This window comes from Platalea leucorodia (genome assembly GCF_965183815.1).
Source record: "Platalea leucorodia genome assembly, chromosome: 7".
In the NCBI taxonomy this organism is placed as follows: Eukaryota; Metazoa; Chordata; class Aves; order Pelecaniformes; family Threskiornithidae; genus Platalea; species Platalea leucorodia.
Window position 1 is genome coordinate 49936444 of NC_138829.1, and position 16957 is coordinate 49953400.

Below are 16957 nucleotides of genomic sequence, written 5' to 3' on the forward strand. Positions count from 1 at the left end.
AGACAGTCCCTCTGGCAAAAGGCCAAAGCTGAACTCTTAGAGGAATACAAAAAAAAATCCTGTTACACAGGTTTCACAGGGCTTTGGGCTTCAGTACTTAATATATTACTACTTCTGAGTTCATTTCCTTGGGGGAAGGTTCTGGTGTCTTTACCAACAGAAAATGTCTGTTTCTGAAAAGAATTGCAAAGGTTGTGATTCTCCACAATCATAACTGAACAAGGTCGTTCCCATAGGATATTTCAGAGCAAGAGCCATGACAGCATACCCAAGAGCAATGACATCAGAAAGCTCAGCTAATATTAATAATTTCTTATTGCGGGTATTACTACACTTCTCCAGTTGCACAAAAATAAGACAATAAGCCTGTATAAAACAGAGTATGTCAATGGGGTATATAGGAAAGGTTTTTTAATGGTGAGTTTTATCGTTGAGCACTGCTATTAGGATTATTTGGTGGTTTGCAAGTTCTTTCTCTTGTTATGTAGGTAGCTGAACCTAACAGCCCATGTTCAGTGGCCCATTCTTCTCCCATAATTCTTCTCGCCCATTATTCTCTCCAATAATTTGAGGTTATCTAAATTAATCTGCTGGAAATTTCTTCTAAATGGAGACACTCACTAGAAGATGTAAAGCCTGTTGAGCTGCTGCCTGCTCCTCACTCTGCTGAGATGGAGCTTGAAGCAGGGAGGAGACACAGCTGTGATGCTGAAAATGTCCTGGGAGGATCTGTCCAGCAGTGAAATTTAGACCAGCATTTTCAAGCTTGCTTGCTCTAGCAAGAAAGGTGTGAATATCTGAGTGGTGATCACACTAACCGTACAGGAAGAAGCTGTGACCTCCTTGTCCTCTATGTGAGTGTCTGTGCTCAAGCTCTAATTTTGGCTGTTGTAATTGCATTTTTTACTGTTTTCCATTTATCAAAATAAAAGCCAATAAAAGCTGGACTAGAACTTAGAAATCTGATTATTGTGGTTTATTGATAAAAATCATAAGTAGTGATGCTTGGGCTTAAAGCTCATGTGTTCTGAAAACTGATTTAACAATTTTCTAATCAATTGCAATAAATGCTGGAGAATGGTTGTCTAAGCATTTCAGAAGATACCTATACAAATGTAATAACTGTTCCTAAGCACAAAAGTGTAAAAACCAGCTGTCAAATCCCTGAATTTTGTCTCTGCTGAAGGAATAGTCTTGGCGACCCCTTCAACATCAGTAAAGCTGGATTTGGGCTAGGTGGAACATGAAAACCACAGGCTGAGCGCCCTTCCTGCAGTTAGTGAATTGGCACTGATGGATGGCACACATAAGCTCCCATTAAAGAGTGAGTGAATAATCTGAATAAAATATTCCCTCATTTTTTGCCCTCAAGAGAATTTTCCAATGATGCATAGAAGTATGAATGGCTTCTTTTCCTGTAGTTTGTCTGTTCTTTCCTGCCATTCCTGTGTGTTGGTGGTTTATAAGCTCAGCCAAATTGTTACTGTTATTTAAAATTCACTAGAAGTCAGGGACTTCCATCAAAACTACATGGCCATTGTGCAAGGATATACTGCATAGTAAGAAATGAACCCTGCTCTGAAGAGATACGGCCTAGGTGAAAGAGAAAGATGAAGCCATAGCCTCTTTGTCAACAAGGCGAAGAAACAAATGCCTAGGTCCTGAAAAACAGTGGGAGCTTAGGCAGTCAAATGTCTTCATGGAGTTGGCCTTAAAGGCTCCTTGTTAAACTTCAGCATTATAAGAGATACAGCAAAGTGGGTTCTAAGAAAGTTGGTACATTGATGTGGTGGCAAAACTAGCTTGGGACCCCAAAGAGCATTGCTCTGTTAGCTCTCTGACAATGCTTATTGGATTGGGCACAGTGCCATGCTGATACAGCTGTACTGCTTCTGACTCCAGGGCTAGCTCACTTGGCTCACTAGCTTGGGAATCTTCTGTATTTATGTAGTTTAAACAACTCTCAAAATCTATGCAAGAGGAAAAAGAATAGCACTCAGTTCTTCAGGCCCAGACTAGTGTTGCTTCAGTATTTCCTTCATTGTTTCCTTCAATAGTCACTCCTCTATGTTACATAATCCCACTGGAATAATTCAAAAGGAGAAATTACTGATGCATTAAAAAATGTCTTTCGCTTAAAAGAAAAGATTACTGAAATCTGTATTCTGGAGGAAGTTCAAAAGAGGTTCGCCAGGGTCTCAGTAGTACCCTTGGTCAAAATTGCAGGTAGACATACAAAAAAGCCATAAATCCTGGTGGAATATATTTATAGCATCTTGTTACTGTGCTCTCTGCTTCCTGTATGTCTTCCAAATCATGTATGCGGTAATGTGCTGACAAAACCAAGCTTTACTACCATCAGTGCTTCAGAATCAATATTGTTGCAGAAGAGTAAACTGGGTTCCCCTGCGCCTCGTGCATCATAAACCCACCAACAGCTCAAGCTCTGATTCCACATGCTGTCCCTGGTGGCTGATAATGACAAGGAAAGAGCACAACTTGATTGGAAATCACCAGAAGGAATGAGCCTGCTGCATTGACAGATCAGAAATGTTAATTCTGACCTGAAAAGAGAAGCAGCATGATGGCGTGGCTAAGCTTTTTTTAAACAGAATTTTTTTCTCTCATGAATTGCCTTTCACAAACAGTGCATTTGTTTACTGGCTGGTGAGATTTGTAACCTGAATCAATATTACTGTAGCCTTTTCTCAATGCAAGGATGTAAATACTAGTAGAAACAATGTGAATCACTTGCATTCCCGGAGCTCAAACAATAACAATTTCTCAAGAGAATCAGTGACCTTCACCATTTCAAACCTAGCCCTGTTCAGTTATGAGAGAGTAGTATTTTGACATCTGCATGATTGCCTGTCTGAAATAGGAGTGATGTGGACTCCCTCTGCAGTCATCAACGTTTGATTCCTAGGCTACTATCAAAACTGTCACTGACTGGCACTTTGACAACCTCAGGAGACAGGCTATGGTTGCATGTGGGCACAGAGCTCAGCCCCCTGCCTCACTCCTGCTCGCCCCTCTCATAGCTGAGTTGTACTGGCAAGAAGAGGAGTAACTTTGGGGGGTATTGAGAGATGGAGAATCCTGTGCTGAGTAATGGAAAAATGGAGGACTTTGGGCAATACAGCATCACACATGCAATGTATTTTCATCATTTATACCACTTTATCTGCCTAGGTATTTATTGTTGTGCACTGTCCTGAAAGAGTATTATACTTCCCATGTATTTATGCTGGTTTTATTTCATATACAATGTCTCTGTTTCATGTTAGACCGAATAGCTTCAAAATTAGTTTGTAATTGGCTTCTGTGAATCGTTGCAATTATGCTGCATACATGATATCATTCCTTGGCTGGAGAAAGTTTAGCAGCATTGTGGGAGGAAACGCTTTCACCTTTACTAAATTCATCAGTCAGTCACACAAAGCTTGGAATTACATAGGATACTAGAAAAAAAAAACCAACAAAAATCTCCCTTCGCACTCCTATATAGCATTTACTTAATGTTTTCTCCACAACAGACTTGCTGTGTGGCAGTTTGCACACACACTGCAGTTGCAACAGCTCAGCTACATCTCTAACCTAAGGTGTGCAGAAGAATACTGTTTATTTCATGCTTATTGCCTGGATTCAGAAGTCTTGTTTCTTCACATTGTTAATGCTAGCCAAGAGAATTAAGGAAATCTTGAATGGTAGCAGTATCCCTGCTACACTCTGCAGTCTCTGAAGGCCCACAAATGGCATGCAGTTTGGAAAGAAAGGGACACTGAAAAATGCAACAGCATAATAGATCAGAAGGCTGGAAATAGCTGCAAAGACTGAGAATTTTACATCAAGAGAGAAAGTTACAGTCCTTTGCCTTAATACTATACAACTTCATTCCATACGCAAGAAACAGGACACTCACTAATACAAGTTTCCTTCCTTATGGATTAGAGTTGGACTATGATCAAAGGTTAGACTTTAAGCTCGTAAATTAGGTGTGCTCTTTCTACCTCTATAGCATTTGATAGCGACATTTTTACAACTTAATACAGAAAAAAAAGATGTGAATACCCTTGGAATGAGGTAATGTGTACATGGAACAGTGAAACACCTTGTTAGGTATATGGAGGAAAGCTGTGTGTCTAAATGATTTGCCACAGACACATGTGACCCAACACTGGGCTGGAATAGGAGAAAAGTCATTAAGATATTTCTACCCACTTTTTAATGTGTTCTCCCAAACTTCACTTTTTAGATATAGCTGGAAACTGTGGTATTAAAATTAGAAGAAAGGACAGCAGGGTAAACAAAAAGTATGCCTGTACAATCTGTTAAGGTACCTTTCTTGCAAGATTTTCATCTTTGTGGAATGGGTAGAGAGGCCAGATGAAGACTTGTTTGCACTGCAGAGAATATTTGATCATGACTTGGGCATTGCTATGCACTTGAAGCCTGTCTGCACATGGAAACCCTTATCTGATGGTGCTTCAAATGGAGTTTGATTTTCTAATGGAGACACAGCCTACGTATCTAGTGAGTATGAACTATCCACTGATAATCCAGGCACTTTCTGTAGCCCTGATACTATTTTGCGGTGTGGTTGCTTTACCCGAGATGAGGTTAGCTTAGTGGAACAAACTTCCTTCAATATTAAGGTGACACTGCACTTTCCCAAAGAAGCATTTTCAAGGCTTTGCCTGATGTTCCTAACTGAAGAACTAATTCTTTTGAGGTTGATCAGGTATTAATTAGCACTGGCAGCCTTTAGGATTAAATCCTGATATAATTCAGTATTTCATAGATAGATATATTTAATAGCTGCAAAATACTAAAAAGTATATAATAAACATAGGTAATTAAATTTTTCAGAAATCTTGACTCTTGTTGAGTTCAATATTTAGGCAGATTTCTCTGTGTTCAGGCCTACTGCAACATCTAACCCTTCAGAAAAATCTGAAAGTAGCTTGCAAGAAACTTTGGGAAAGTTATTTAAAAGTATTTGTCTTGCACCCCATGCAGTGACATCAAGGGAATTGTCCAGGGGGCAAAGAAGGGCTTGGATTGACCCATGTTGTCTTGATCCAGCCTTTGTCATTCAGACTCGAGATTTGGAGGTCCAAATAGCATAAACTCATTTGTCAGCAGGAGGATTAGCTCCCAAAGTTGAATTCATTTGGAGACCTGTGTGAGAAGTCATCTTGATAAAAGCCATAATAATGAATTGTATTCTTTTGTAATAATGTTTTGAATCATTATTCAGAGAGCCCACCCTGTAGGGGCTTTTTGTGTCTAAAGCCTTTTAACTGTTTTTAGCTAATCTTTATTTTTAAAAAGAACCCTGCTCTCTGTTCTGCTGTGCGTATTATGTTTGATCAATGCTTTCTTTGTGCCTGAAAAGTGGAAAGTGTATTTTTCTTTGTCATTTTATTATTGTAATCTGCTACACTGTTAGAATTTAATACCAAAGAGCAGCATGTTATAACTTTTTATATTTAAAGTGACACTACTGTTGGGCTTTTTTTCCTAAGTTAATTTATTGCTGGTGAAAAGTGTTAGACTGGCAGCACCAGAGATTACAAGACAAGCCTTGCCCAGTTTACCCCTCTTTACTTCTAAGATCCAGATGAATAATTGAAAATGCAGGCAGCAGGGCTCTCAACTCGTCTAAACTCAGGTCCATTATTCCCAGCCTCACTGAAGAGGAGGCTGTGGTGAACAATGGATTGGGAAAGGGATTTCCAGAACCCTGCTTAGCATTCATCAAATAATGTTAAATTTAAATGCCCATGTTGTGCAAGTGAATAGTGGCTTTCTTTTGTAATGTTGTGTGCTTTACATTTTGTTTTCTTCCCAGAAAAGACTTCAGGGAAGAGTGAGGTCATGCTATATGTGCATTTAAGTAGATAACTACCAGTGAGGTAGATTTCCAAAAGAGGTCTGGCTGGGTATCACAACAAGAAACTCAGATGGTACAAAAATCAGCACAGCTTACCCTGTGTGTACTGAAACCTTCCTTAGTCGTGGTCCGCAAGTGTAGCTGCAAATAAGGGTGAGTTTCTAGCAGGGTCCTCAGGGTAGTTTCTTGCCCATGTGTAGTTTAACGCTGTGGGAAATGACCTCAAAGGAGTAGACAATGACTGATAAAAGTGTATAAACAGTACAAGAACTGGGGGAATGATAGTCCAGATGATGTCTCAAAACCACAGAAAGATATGGATTGCTTGGTAAGCTGGAGACTATCAAATATATCCCTCAACATGGTCGAACCTAAATGTATGCATTCAGTGTTAAAAAAAATAATCAAGCTATGCCTGGGGTGTAGTGTAGCCTGACCTGGGAAGCGATGACAGTAGAACAAGCAAGACAGACCCCTGGGAGTTAACCAGCTGGAAGGCAAACTTCCCTGTGATGGTGTGACTAAAAGGGCTACTCTAATTTTTGGACTTATAACCAGGTTAGGAAGTGAGTTTATTACTTTTGTGCTGTCAGTGACAGACTTGCTACAGAAGAACTGCATCCACAGGCCAGAAAGGGTGACACTTAGAGCTGCAGGAAAAACTAAAAGATTGAAAAATATTCCTTATAATGCAAGTCTCAGGATGCTCTCTCTGCTTACCTTACTAAAGACAGGACTTCAGCATTGACTTACAGTCAATATGTATCCATGTCAGAAATATAAATGAAAACTGAAGAGCTTCGTGGTCCTAGGTTTAATTAAGTCCATTGGTTGATTCTGAAAATATTTAGTTTAATTATTTTTGTGTTTTGTTTCTGTTTACAATGGTAATAATTAACCATTGGAAGAACATTCTATGATTTGTAAATTCTACATCTGTAGAAAATATTTAGATCAAACCTAAGTGTTTTACCTTTAAAACACTGCTCTACTTCAAAGAGGAATTAATTAAAGAAATTATTACTCTGATTTGTCCAGCTCAGACAGGTGGCAGCAATGCCCATTTATGGCACTGCAATTAAAGGAGACTGCTGATTTTGCTAAGGGTAAAAGAACTACTTAAAATGTAAGAGGACACAAGTGAAATTGAAAAGAGGGAGAATATATATGAGTTTAAATGGAAATTTTTATTTTACAATTAGATTCAAAATTAGCTAATTGAGCTTCTTTATTCCTAACTGCTAGATTATTAACATATTTCTATTTTAGCTAATGTTTAGCCAACCTGTTCATGCAAAATTTTCATACATGTGTTTAGATACCCTGTTAAATTGATCTCTGACCTCTGGTAATTTTTGTTCTCCCTCTTGAAATATTTCTCAGTAACTTTCCAGTATTGAAATTCCCAGAAACTAACGAAACATTCCATGAACATCCCTGTTCAATGGCATAATGCCTCCAGTTATGCAAACTAAAAGTGCTCAGCTGATGACTCTAATTAGCTGTTAAACAGTCCATTTTGGTTCTTTTTGTAATCTTCATGTTGTGCTCCTGCTGTTTTTTATACCCTCAGTTTTCATGGAAAATGTACTGTTATCCACTTATTCCTGAATAACTGTATACAGACTTTAATCAAATTGACATCATGCACCAAAATTGCATCCATTTTAGTTGAACAAATCCAATCATTAACCATTTGCTGACAGCTACATTTCCACCCACCCAGCCCAAGTCTAGCGGTTTCTTGGCAATATTTAATGTAACCAAGAAATGCAAAATTAAAAACAAGCTTCCAAAATTCTTACGTATTGAGACCTGTAAACAGCTGCTGTTTAAGTCAGTGAAACATTTGCTATTATCTTCAGTAAGAGCAGGATGATTCCTTTCGATACAAGATAGAGATGTTGTGTACAGGGTTTGACATATTTTTCTATCATAGCAAACAAGTAGAAACTGTGCAATAGGAAACAGCCCTCATATAACCACAAAAAGTAAGGTATGCACTTACAATATTGTAAATCCCAGAGGAAACATAGTGCAAGTTGTCTTTCAACAATTCTGTTTAAGAAAAGCTTAGAATGAACACTTACTGTTCTAATGGTTTAATTAGGGTAAAGATTAGCATGGGTTGTGGAATACAGGGGGGGGGGGGGGTCTGTCTTTTAGACAGAGCAAAAAGTGCTAGTAAATTAATTAATCTGCTTAGTGTGGAAAGGTGTTAAAACAAGACTGTATAGTGCCCAGTGTCTCAAATACTGTGTTCAGTTTTGGGCCCCTCACTACAAGAAAGACATGGAGGTGCTGGAGTGTGTCCAAAGAAGAGCAACGAAGCTGGTGAAGGGTCTAGAGCACAAGTCTTATGAGGAGCGGCTGAGGGAACTGGGGTTGTTTAGTTTGGAGAAGAGGAGGCTGAGGGGAGACCTTATCACTGTCTACAAGTACCTCAAAGGAGGTTGCAGCGAGGTGGGTGTCAGTCTCTTCTGTCAAATGACAAGTGATAGGACAAGAGGAAATGGCCTCAAGTTGCACCAGGGGAGGTTTAGATTGGATATTAGGAAATATTTCTTCACTGAAATGGTTGTCAAGCATTGGAACAGGCTACCCAAGGAAGTGGTAGAGTCCCCATCTCCGGACGTATTTAAAAGTCGTGTAGACGTGGCGCTTAGGGATGTGGTTTAGTGGTGGACTTGGAAGTATTAGGTTTATGGTTGGACTTGATGATCTTAAGAGTCTTTTCCAACCTAAATGATTCTATGATTCCATGATTCTATGAATCTATGAAGTGAATTATTTGTGGCACTTTTTTTACTCTGAATGTCAGTTGGTTCTATATACAACTACATTCTGCAAGAATCTTTCTTTTCCTTCTTCTGATAAAAGTCTGCCACATCTGTTCAATCAGGGATTTACACTGCAAGAAAGAAAAGCACATCAGCACATTTAGAGACACGATTTGTTTTGTGCCTGTCATTGGAAATGACGTACACGTGTAAAATTAAGTGCCTGCATTTCTAGATCAGAACCTTAAGAACAACATGCAGAAAAGCCTTTGCTTTATGACTGTGCTTTTATCGGACATACAGTAACTTAGTCCAGGCCTCCGAACACCCAGGTATTTCACTCCCCCCACAGAGTGCAAGTGTAAGGTCAACCTTATGGTACATACTGTAGAAGAGTTCCTTTCTGTTTGCTAATGCTACTTATGAAGGATAAAAATATTTAAAATGTGTGGGTAACAGAGTTTGAAATCCTTATGGCTTTCAATGAGAAAAATGACCAGAAGGACTGTCTGATTTTCAGCCAACCTGCTGCTTCTGGGGAGTCCACTGAGGCAAGCAAGATGCTTAGTCATCTCCTGGGGAAAGCTGGCCAGATGAGAGCAAGATCCCCATCCTCAGCATGGAGGCATCTAAAGCACCCAGTAGAAAGGGACAATGCCTTAAGGTTTGCCAGCCCTGTGGTAGCAGACAATACTGTCAAGAAAAAGCCAGGGATAGAGCTGCTGCTCCCTCTTGTTCTTCCTCAGCTGGTTTCTTCTGGACCCAGCACAGCTGAGACCAGGTCCCACATCCTTTTCTCTGCATGCTCCAGAGAGACACTGACCCAGCATTTTAAATGTCTATATTTTGGATTTAGGAGATTAGAGATGCAGGCTGGAGAGATAATACAAATCCTTGTGAAGATCTGTTTGAAAACACAACTAAGCTCAAAGCAGTGCTGAGCCAAAGCATCTTATCTGAGGGGTTTCCTTCCTTGCAAAGAATCTTACAGAATCTGCACCTGGTAAGGAAGAGATGCTTCAGATTCAAATGTACTGAAACTTGGAAAGAGGTAATGTTGTGACCTGCTTGATGATCTTACCTCTTTCCCGTGGACCCATGACTTAATCCTTTCCAATCTTTACTTAGAAAATTCCAGCAAAGTTGCTAGCACTTATGTTCGAGTAAAGAGTAAACAGTCTGTGTGAGCGTGTATCCAGATCTTTCCTTCTGCTCTCCCTTTCCAGCATTCTTCAACTCTGTATGCAGACTGACTGAGTTTTCTAAAGGTGTGGGAATAGTTGCCTCATGCCACATGTGCTTATAATCCCTGATTTAAGATTTCTTCACAGGAACTAATTTTTTAACCTGTCAAGGAAAATAAATAAATAAAGCTGTTATTTAATCAACACCTGGCAAGCACCTGATGAAAGATGATGCATCAAAAATAGCTATTTCTTGATATTCAATTAAATGAAACAAAACAAAGTACTCTCCTAGTATAGTACAATATTTCACAAGATCTACTTCTATCCAAATATTTATACAGAATAAATTATAAATCCTGCTAATCAACCCAACTTTCCAGCTTCCACAGGAAAGAGTTCATCTCATTCTTTCTGTGCAAGTTATCATTTGAAAAAGGAGAGAATTTCAAAAAGCTATGTTTTGTCTTGCAGAATAAATCCCACTTAAGGGGATTGTGTCATTCCCCAGCATTTTATCACCTTTAACATACCCTGAAAACATTTCTCTGTACTCTTCTAACCCTTATTTTTCCTAATCAGGGAAATGTTTCTGCTGAGAATTATGAACTCTCCTGCTGACAATGTGAGCATACACAATGGTGCTAAGCAACTGAATACATGCAGAAGTGGTCAAGACAGCATGTAATTGGAAGTGCGTGCATCTCCTTACAAGATTTTGCTGCAAGGTACTGTTCTTTGAATTTTCCTGGCACTTAAAATGTCCATTTATTATAACAAGCTTTTTATAATATGAAATCATTCAGTTGTTCCTGATATTTACTGGGAAAGCTTTAGGCTGCAGCTAATGAGTTGCTCCTGGTCCCAAAATCACATTTTTAAATTAGTTGTCTGAACTAAGATATTCACATTGTTGTTTCTGATTCTGTGCTACCTATTTACTGCAAGAAATGAAGTGTTCTCTTGGGTCCTACAATGCCTTCATACCCTGCTGCTTGCTGTCACCAAGCCTAGCTGTGAAGAGGTTAATTATGTCCCTCTTTAGGCCAGTTCTGTGCCTACAGACTTCTGCATATTTTCATATGTGAGAGAAGTGTGTAGCCATTTCCTGGACTGCTCCCTGTCCCATCCTGTGCCTGCTGGGATGGTTTGAAGTGACTTACGTGCCACAGCAGCACACGACAGGGAGGCAGACAGCATTCACACCCAGAAAAGAGTATCAGATCCTCATGCAAGGGTCAGTCCTGTCTGGTTTTGCCAGTCAACTAACTTCATTGTCTTTTGCTTAGAAGAGAAGTGAACCATGGAGTTAAGGACCTTTTGCGGATTATAATCTGCCTACAGGCACAGAGCCTAAGAATTGTCAAATCAAGCATATCATCTGGTCTCAGCAGCCTTGGAGAAATACAGGGGAGGAAATCAAGCATTTCAGTGACATCAGTTGTACCCATGATGGATGGTGGATATAAAAGCAGGGGCTTTGGTAAAACTCTGTACGCAATTACGTCCACAACAGTCACTAGTATTATGTGTATTTGATATGCAATGCACAGAGTCCATGGGCATCGTAGAGGATGTGATATTTCAAATATCCTATTCAGATTCTCTAATTAGCCATTTTCATAACGAAACTCTGTCTAATAGGCCCATTTTCATAACAAAACTCTCTCTAATAGGCATTTCTCCCCCTTTCTTGTTCTCTCAGTAGCATGAACAATTACAGTGCAACTGTGAAAGAATGCTACATTTTTTGCATATTTTGGTCAAGGTCATAAACCAAATCAATTATTCGAAATTGTTCTGAGCAGAACCTAATTTTATTACCCACTTGTCAAGTACATCAATCAGATGTGATTTTTTTTGAACCTATTTTCTTTTCTGGTTAGCTGTTTTGCAATTACCCCTACTTTAAAAAACACATTTCTGTACTGAATAATGGTTATGTGTGCTAGTGGCTAATGCATTTCTGTCAGCAAAGAGGAATTATCTTATTTTGGCCCATTATTCAAATTTAACATACATATTCCTTGGTTTTCAGCATATTGTATATAGAAAGGACACCTGGTAATTTACTGTACAAAGGGCTTGTGCTGTTATGCAAAACTAGGCTAGATTTCTTTCCTTATATTTTTTAATGCTCAGGAGGGCAGAGACATTTCAAAAGCAGAAAACCACAATGGACACTGCATTACATTTCCACATGAAATTTAAATAAAATTGAAATGTGTCACTCAAGCAAGACATCTACATATATTAAAAAAAATCAGTAAATCATATTTTTCTCCCAACTATGCTAATTATCTAAGACTCTTTATATCATAGGAAAGAAATCCATTGCTCCTCTTATGGGTGCATGACTTACAAAATTTGTAATGAGATAACATAGGCTTTTAATGCTAGGTCTTTCAGAAAGCCACTCTAATTCAAGTCAGCAGTGGCTGTAAACTGCTTTAATCTAATAACCATTAAGAACTGAAAAATGGCTTTTATTTCCCTGCTTTCCTGTTCTTCTAGGATTTCTGATAGGCTAGCTTTTACTTCACAGAGATTGACACAATTGGCAGAAAAGACGAGGTTTTGACTAAGCTGTAGAGACTTATGCAATATCTTCAGATTAACAGTAAAACTCCATATGAGTATCTCAGTTGAAGAATCCTTATTCTGGGATAAGTGTCATATGTTTCAGTCTTTGCCATCTTCTGAGAAAATAGGATATATAAAATTAAAAATGGTAGGCTACGTCACAATCCTGGGTGACTAACAGATAAAAAGCAATCTGCATTTCCATGAACGTTCCCTAATCACAGCTTTACCATATTCCTGTGGAAGTTGCACTGATACACAGTGAGAATGGGTCAGGTAAATCACATAATAGTTCTGTTACTGATGATCAGAGTGAGCAAAACTGAATGCTGCGCTCCTGCCATGTCTCTGCAGCACCTCTGGGTTCCACTTGGAAGAAGGGAACATGCTGCAGCTGTGAGGAGCAGGTAGCCTGGCACTTGTCACAGGCCCTCCAGCTGACAGTACCTGTAATATTGTACAAAAAGCCTGATTTCTCACAAGCAGTTCTAGGAATATCAGATCTAGATGCAACTGTATGGAGGAGCTGATTGAATTAGCATGCAGAGAAACCCATGCTGTGGTTGGCAGGCTGTTGTCAGTGCTTAGGCTGCCTTGGGTTCCTCTCCATCACGCAGAGTGAGCATGCAGGGCTCAGTGTTGTGCAGTGGACAAAGGTACCAGACACACAAATTCCTGGATGTGTGAGTTGAGCGTTTGAGTTCTGTCTGATTCACAACAGAGTTTTGCTTTCAGGTGGTATCACGTGCCAGAGTACTGCAGTTAGAAATTTCTTAGCTCCAGATAACAGGCAGCTTGGGATGCAGATTAGCTTTTGAAAAAGGAACGCAGTGACTGATCAAATCATGTGAGCCAGCTGTGCAGTGAAGGAATGGAGCATCCCCAGTATGATCCAGTATGGGGAGATGTGCCCTGTGAAGCTGTTACACTTTCACTCTCCCTTTCTCACCTTCTCTTCCTTATGTTGACTTTTCAGGCTCTTATGGCTTCTTGTGCATGGTATGACACAACACAGCACCTCAGAAGTGGCAGCTAACCACCATTTAGAGCGCCTGTATGAGAAGAGAAGGCAGGGAGCAGACCATGGATTTATTTGGGGAGATGCTGAAAATGCTTATTCACGAGAAGGGCTGTGCTTAAAAAGTAACGTAATGAACAGAAACGGATGCCTGACTCTCACAAATGCATATTGTTGTTTACTGTGATGTTGTCTACCACAGTAAAAGACTTTCAGGGCTGTTCTGCTGCTAATGAAACCTTGTGGGACTAACCCCAATAAAAAGAATCCTCCTTAGAAAAACAGCCATCACCAAATCATAGCAAGTGTTCCCATCTGGCTTTAGTAAACCCCAACCCTTTGAGCTGTACTTTATCAAATGTAGCTTGTGGTCTGCTGCCTTGAGTCTAGCACCAGCACTGGAGGACTATCATTTGCCCTGAAAAGGTATGTGCAGGGATAAAATAGTGGAGTCTGAACCTTTCATCACAGGGATTTGGTTCCTAATTGGGCCTAAATAAATCAGGAAAGAAAGTTAATCCAGCTCGGCAGGCTGGAAAGTGATTTTGGTGATCTAGTAGCTGCCTGATACATATGTGTCCGTCACTGCAGTAGCAGTATCTGATATTCTTTACAGAAGCAAAGCCAAGAACTGGATGGACTTTGTCTATCTGTTTATTTAGGTCTTTGTTTCTGCTACACATAATCATGTCTGCCTGTCTTATTCTTAGGAACCATTCAGGGATAGCTCTTCCTTTTCATCCAATTCAGAGGTAAACTCAAGGCACAGACACATTTGAGTCAAAGCAGGGAATGAAGTTTATCCAGGTGCTACCTATGGTACAGCTTAAAAAGCCTTCTGCCTCTAGTTACAAATACAACATCTTTATGTAATATTCACAGTTATCTATCTTACTATGTAGTCACAGAAGAGGAATCAGAATCAAAATAATAACCCAGAGGGGAAAAAAATGCCCCTCTTGTATTACTAAAAGACAAATTGGGTTGTTAATCTGATATATATAACTTTTAGTTAAACAGAAGAAAGAGCAAGCCAAAAAGTTGACATTTTGTGTGCTTACTGCCTTCCATAAAGCTGTACAATTACATTTGCATCAGATAACACTTCACATCTCTCCCTTTGGTAGGGACTGGAGGTCCGTACCAAATGAAATGCATCTATCTGAATATCCATCATTTCAAGTGCTAAGTGAAAAATACAAGCTCCCTACCCCCATGTGCTCCACTTGCCTTAAGTTTTTGTTGTTGTTTATCTTTCTTTCACCTGTCTTTAATTCATAGACTCTGGTATGAAAGGTTCCTGCTAAATTCATCAGCTTTGAGTTATCTGTGCTCTTGATGGTGTTTTCCCAGTTCAACTTTCCAATACCCATTTTCATGTATACGGATTTAAAGGATTTAAAAGCACTTTACAGCCTATCAGCTAAATCCTAGATGACAGAAATCTTTCATCCTGGGAGGGCCTCTCATCATTTGACTTGTATCCCTGCACATGACCCGGAGAGAATGCTGCCAGTGTCAGTGGGTGGGCAGGGGTGGGTGGGCAGGAAATCCATGCCCATTCTGTTCACATCCATCCTCAGCTGCAGAGCTGCTGCTTTGCAGGAAAAAATAGTACCTGTCCTGAGAATGCGTTTAGTTGCTGTCATTCTCAGTGCCTTCCTCATACAAAAGCCATGCCATTCATCCATGTGTGTCGCTCTCCCCTTCTTTCATGCTATTAAAAGAAATGCTTTGTCCCTTTTTGTACAAGCATGATTTAACAGGTCAATTTATTGTGCTGTGGGGGATACCAGGCAGAAAGGAGGTAGAAAATGCCAGAAATTTTTAAGTCCAGGAGCTGACAGAATATCTTCTTATCAGTGTATGCAATTGTCTGGGCATGCATGCTGAAACCTGCACATGTGATGGAGCTTAGGTTCCAGATGATCCATCTTTCCTATACAAATCTTGCATGACCTGAAACAGGTGCAGAGACATTTTGCAATAAGTAGCTATGCACAAGCAACACAGGCAAAATTGCTTCATTTTAATGCAGATGCAATTAATTCAATAGGAGAAAATTATTCCATTGTATTCCATGTCCACATATTTGGAAAAACACAAAATAGTATTTTAGATTCCTGAAAAAGCTTTGAAATAATTAATAGCTTCAGTGTAAAAAAACAGATAAACCTCATTGTCTAGGAGCTTCTCTACCAAAAACCCCTACTAAACAATAATCACTGGAGCCAGCTGAGAGTGGGGCTATGAACCATCTCTCTCTGCTTTTCACAATATGATGTTGTTTCAGCAGTATCTTAATTTTCACTCCAAATCTTGGCAGGCCAATTTCTCCTTCCACCCTCCCTAAGTAGAGGGCTGAAGTTTGCTTCCAAAGAGATCTTGGAAATGGAAATACTATCACAGTCTGAAATCTGTGAAATTGCAAGATTGGGTTTTGCTTCACGTTTTATGAACAACACATGCATATAGAAACTTTACTGAGCCAAACTGAACCTGACTAAGCTATTCATAGATGCTGTCACAAATCTGAACATGAACTTCAAGAGATAATGTTTCTGGTGCCTTGTAAAGCTGCCCAAGTAAACCCTTTGCTGAGAGGTGATTCTTCAGAGAACCATGAATACATATAGGTGGTGCTGTGGCTTATTTACTTTTGATATTGTGTAGTTGCAGTGACATTTCTGTTATGATTTGAAGTGCTGTTGTCAAATCAGCGAATTAATAGAAAGAACAGCTCTGTGCTACATTGTTAACCGTTACTGATGGTCTCACTGACAATCATCTGTCAGCTTTTGATATTGATACTGAAAAACGAGCCTTGGAATTACATAACAATTATTGCTCCTTCGAAGTGCACTTTTATGACTTGGAGTATGCCAGCAAGGTGGGGACAGCGGGAGGGAACAGGAACAGCTGAAGTGAAAAGCTCAGCTAAAGAGAAAGGCTGGATTTTTCTTGGAATACATCACTCCGAGTCCACTGCTGAACTGTCAAATGCCAGAGTCGCAGACAATTTTAGCCTGGTAAATAGCAAGCTGGCCAGAAACATGAGGTCTGGGAAGCAGGGAAATGAAAGCTGAAAAAGCAGGAATATTTATGGGAGGAGAGAAAAAAAGGTCTTTGTGGAGAGCTTTGGCTCTGTTGTTATGAGACGTATTCTTTGCTGCAAAATAGATCTGGTTGGTGAAGAGGTGTGGCTGTGCAGCTATGCTGCAATTAACTCACCTCCCCAGGTGGAAAGGGTGGGGAGAGCAGCTCACGGGGAAGAAACTTAGCCTGTAAAATGCTGGAGCAGCTGTTGGGTTGTGTGAAGCTGGGAGAGGCTGTGGAGGGAGAAGGGCAGCACTGGTGGGAGTAAGCCTTGGGAGTCAGTAATCTATGAGAAACAACATGCAGCTAGGACCATCTGTGAAGAGGCTCAAAGGGCAGAACAGTGTGGATTCAGGCTTCTGGGGGCAGGATGATCCAATTTTTAAGACTTCTAGAGCTG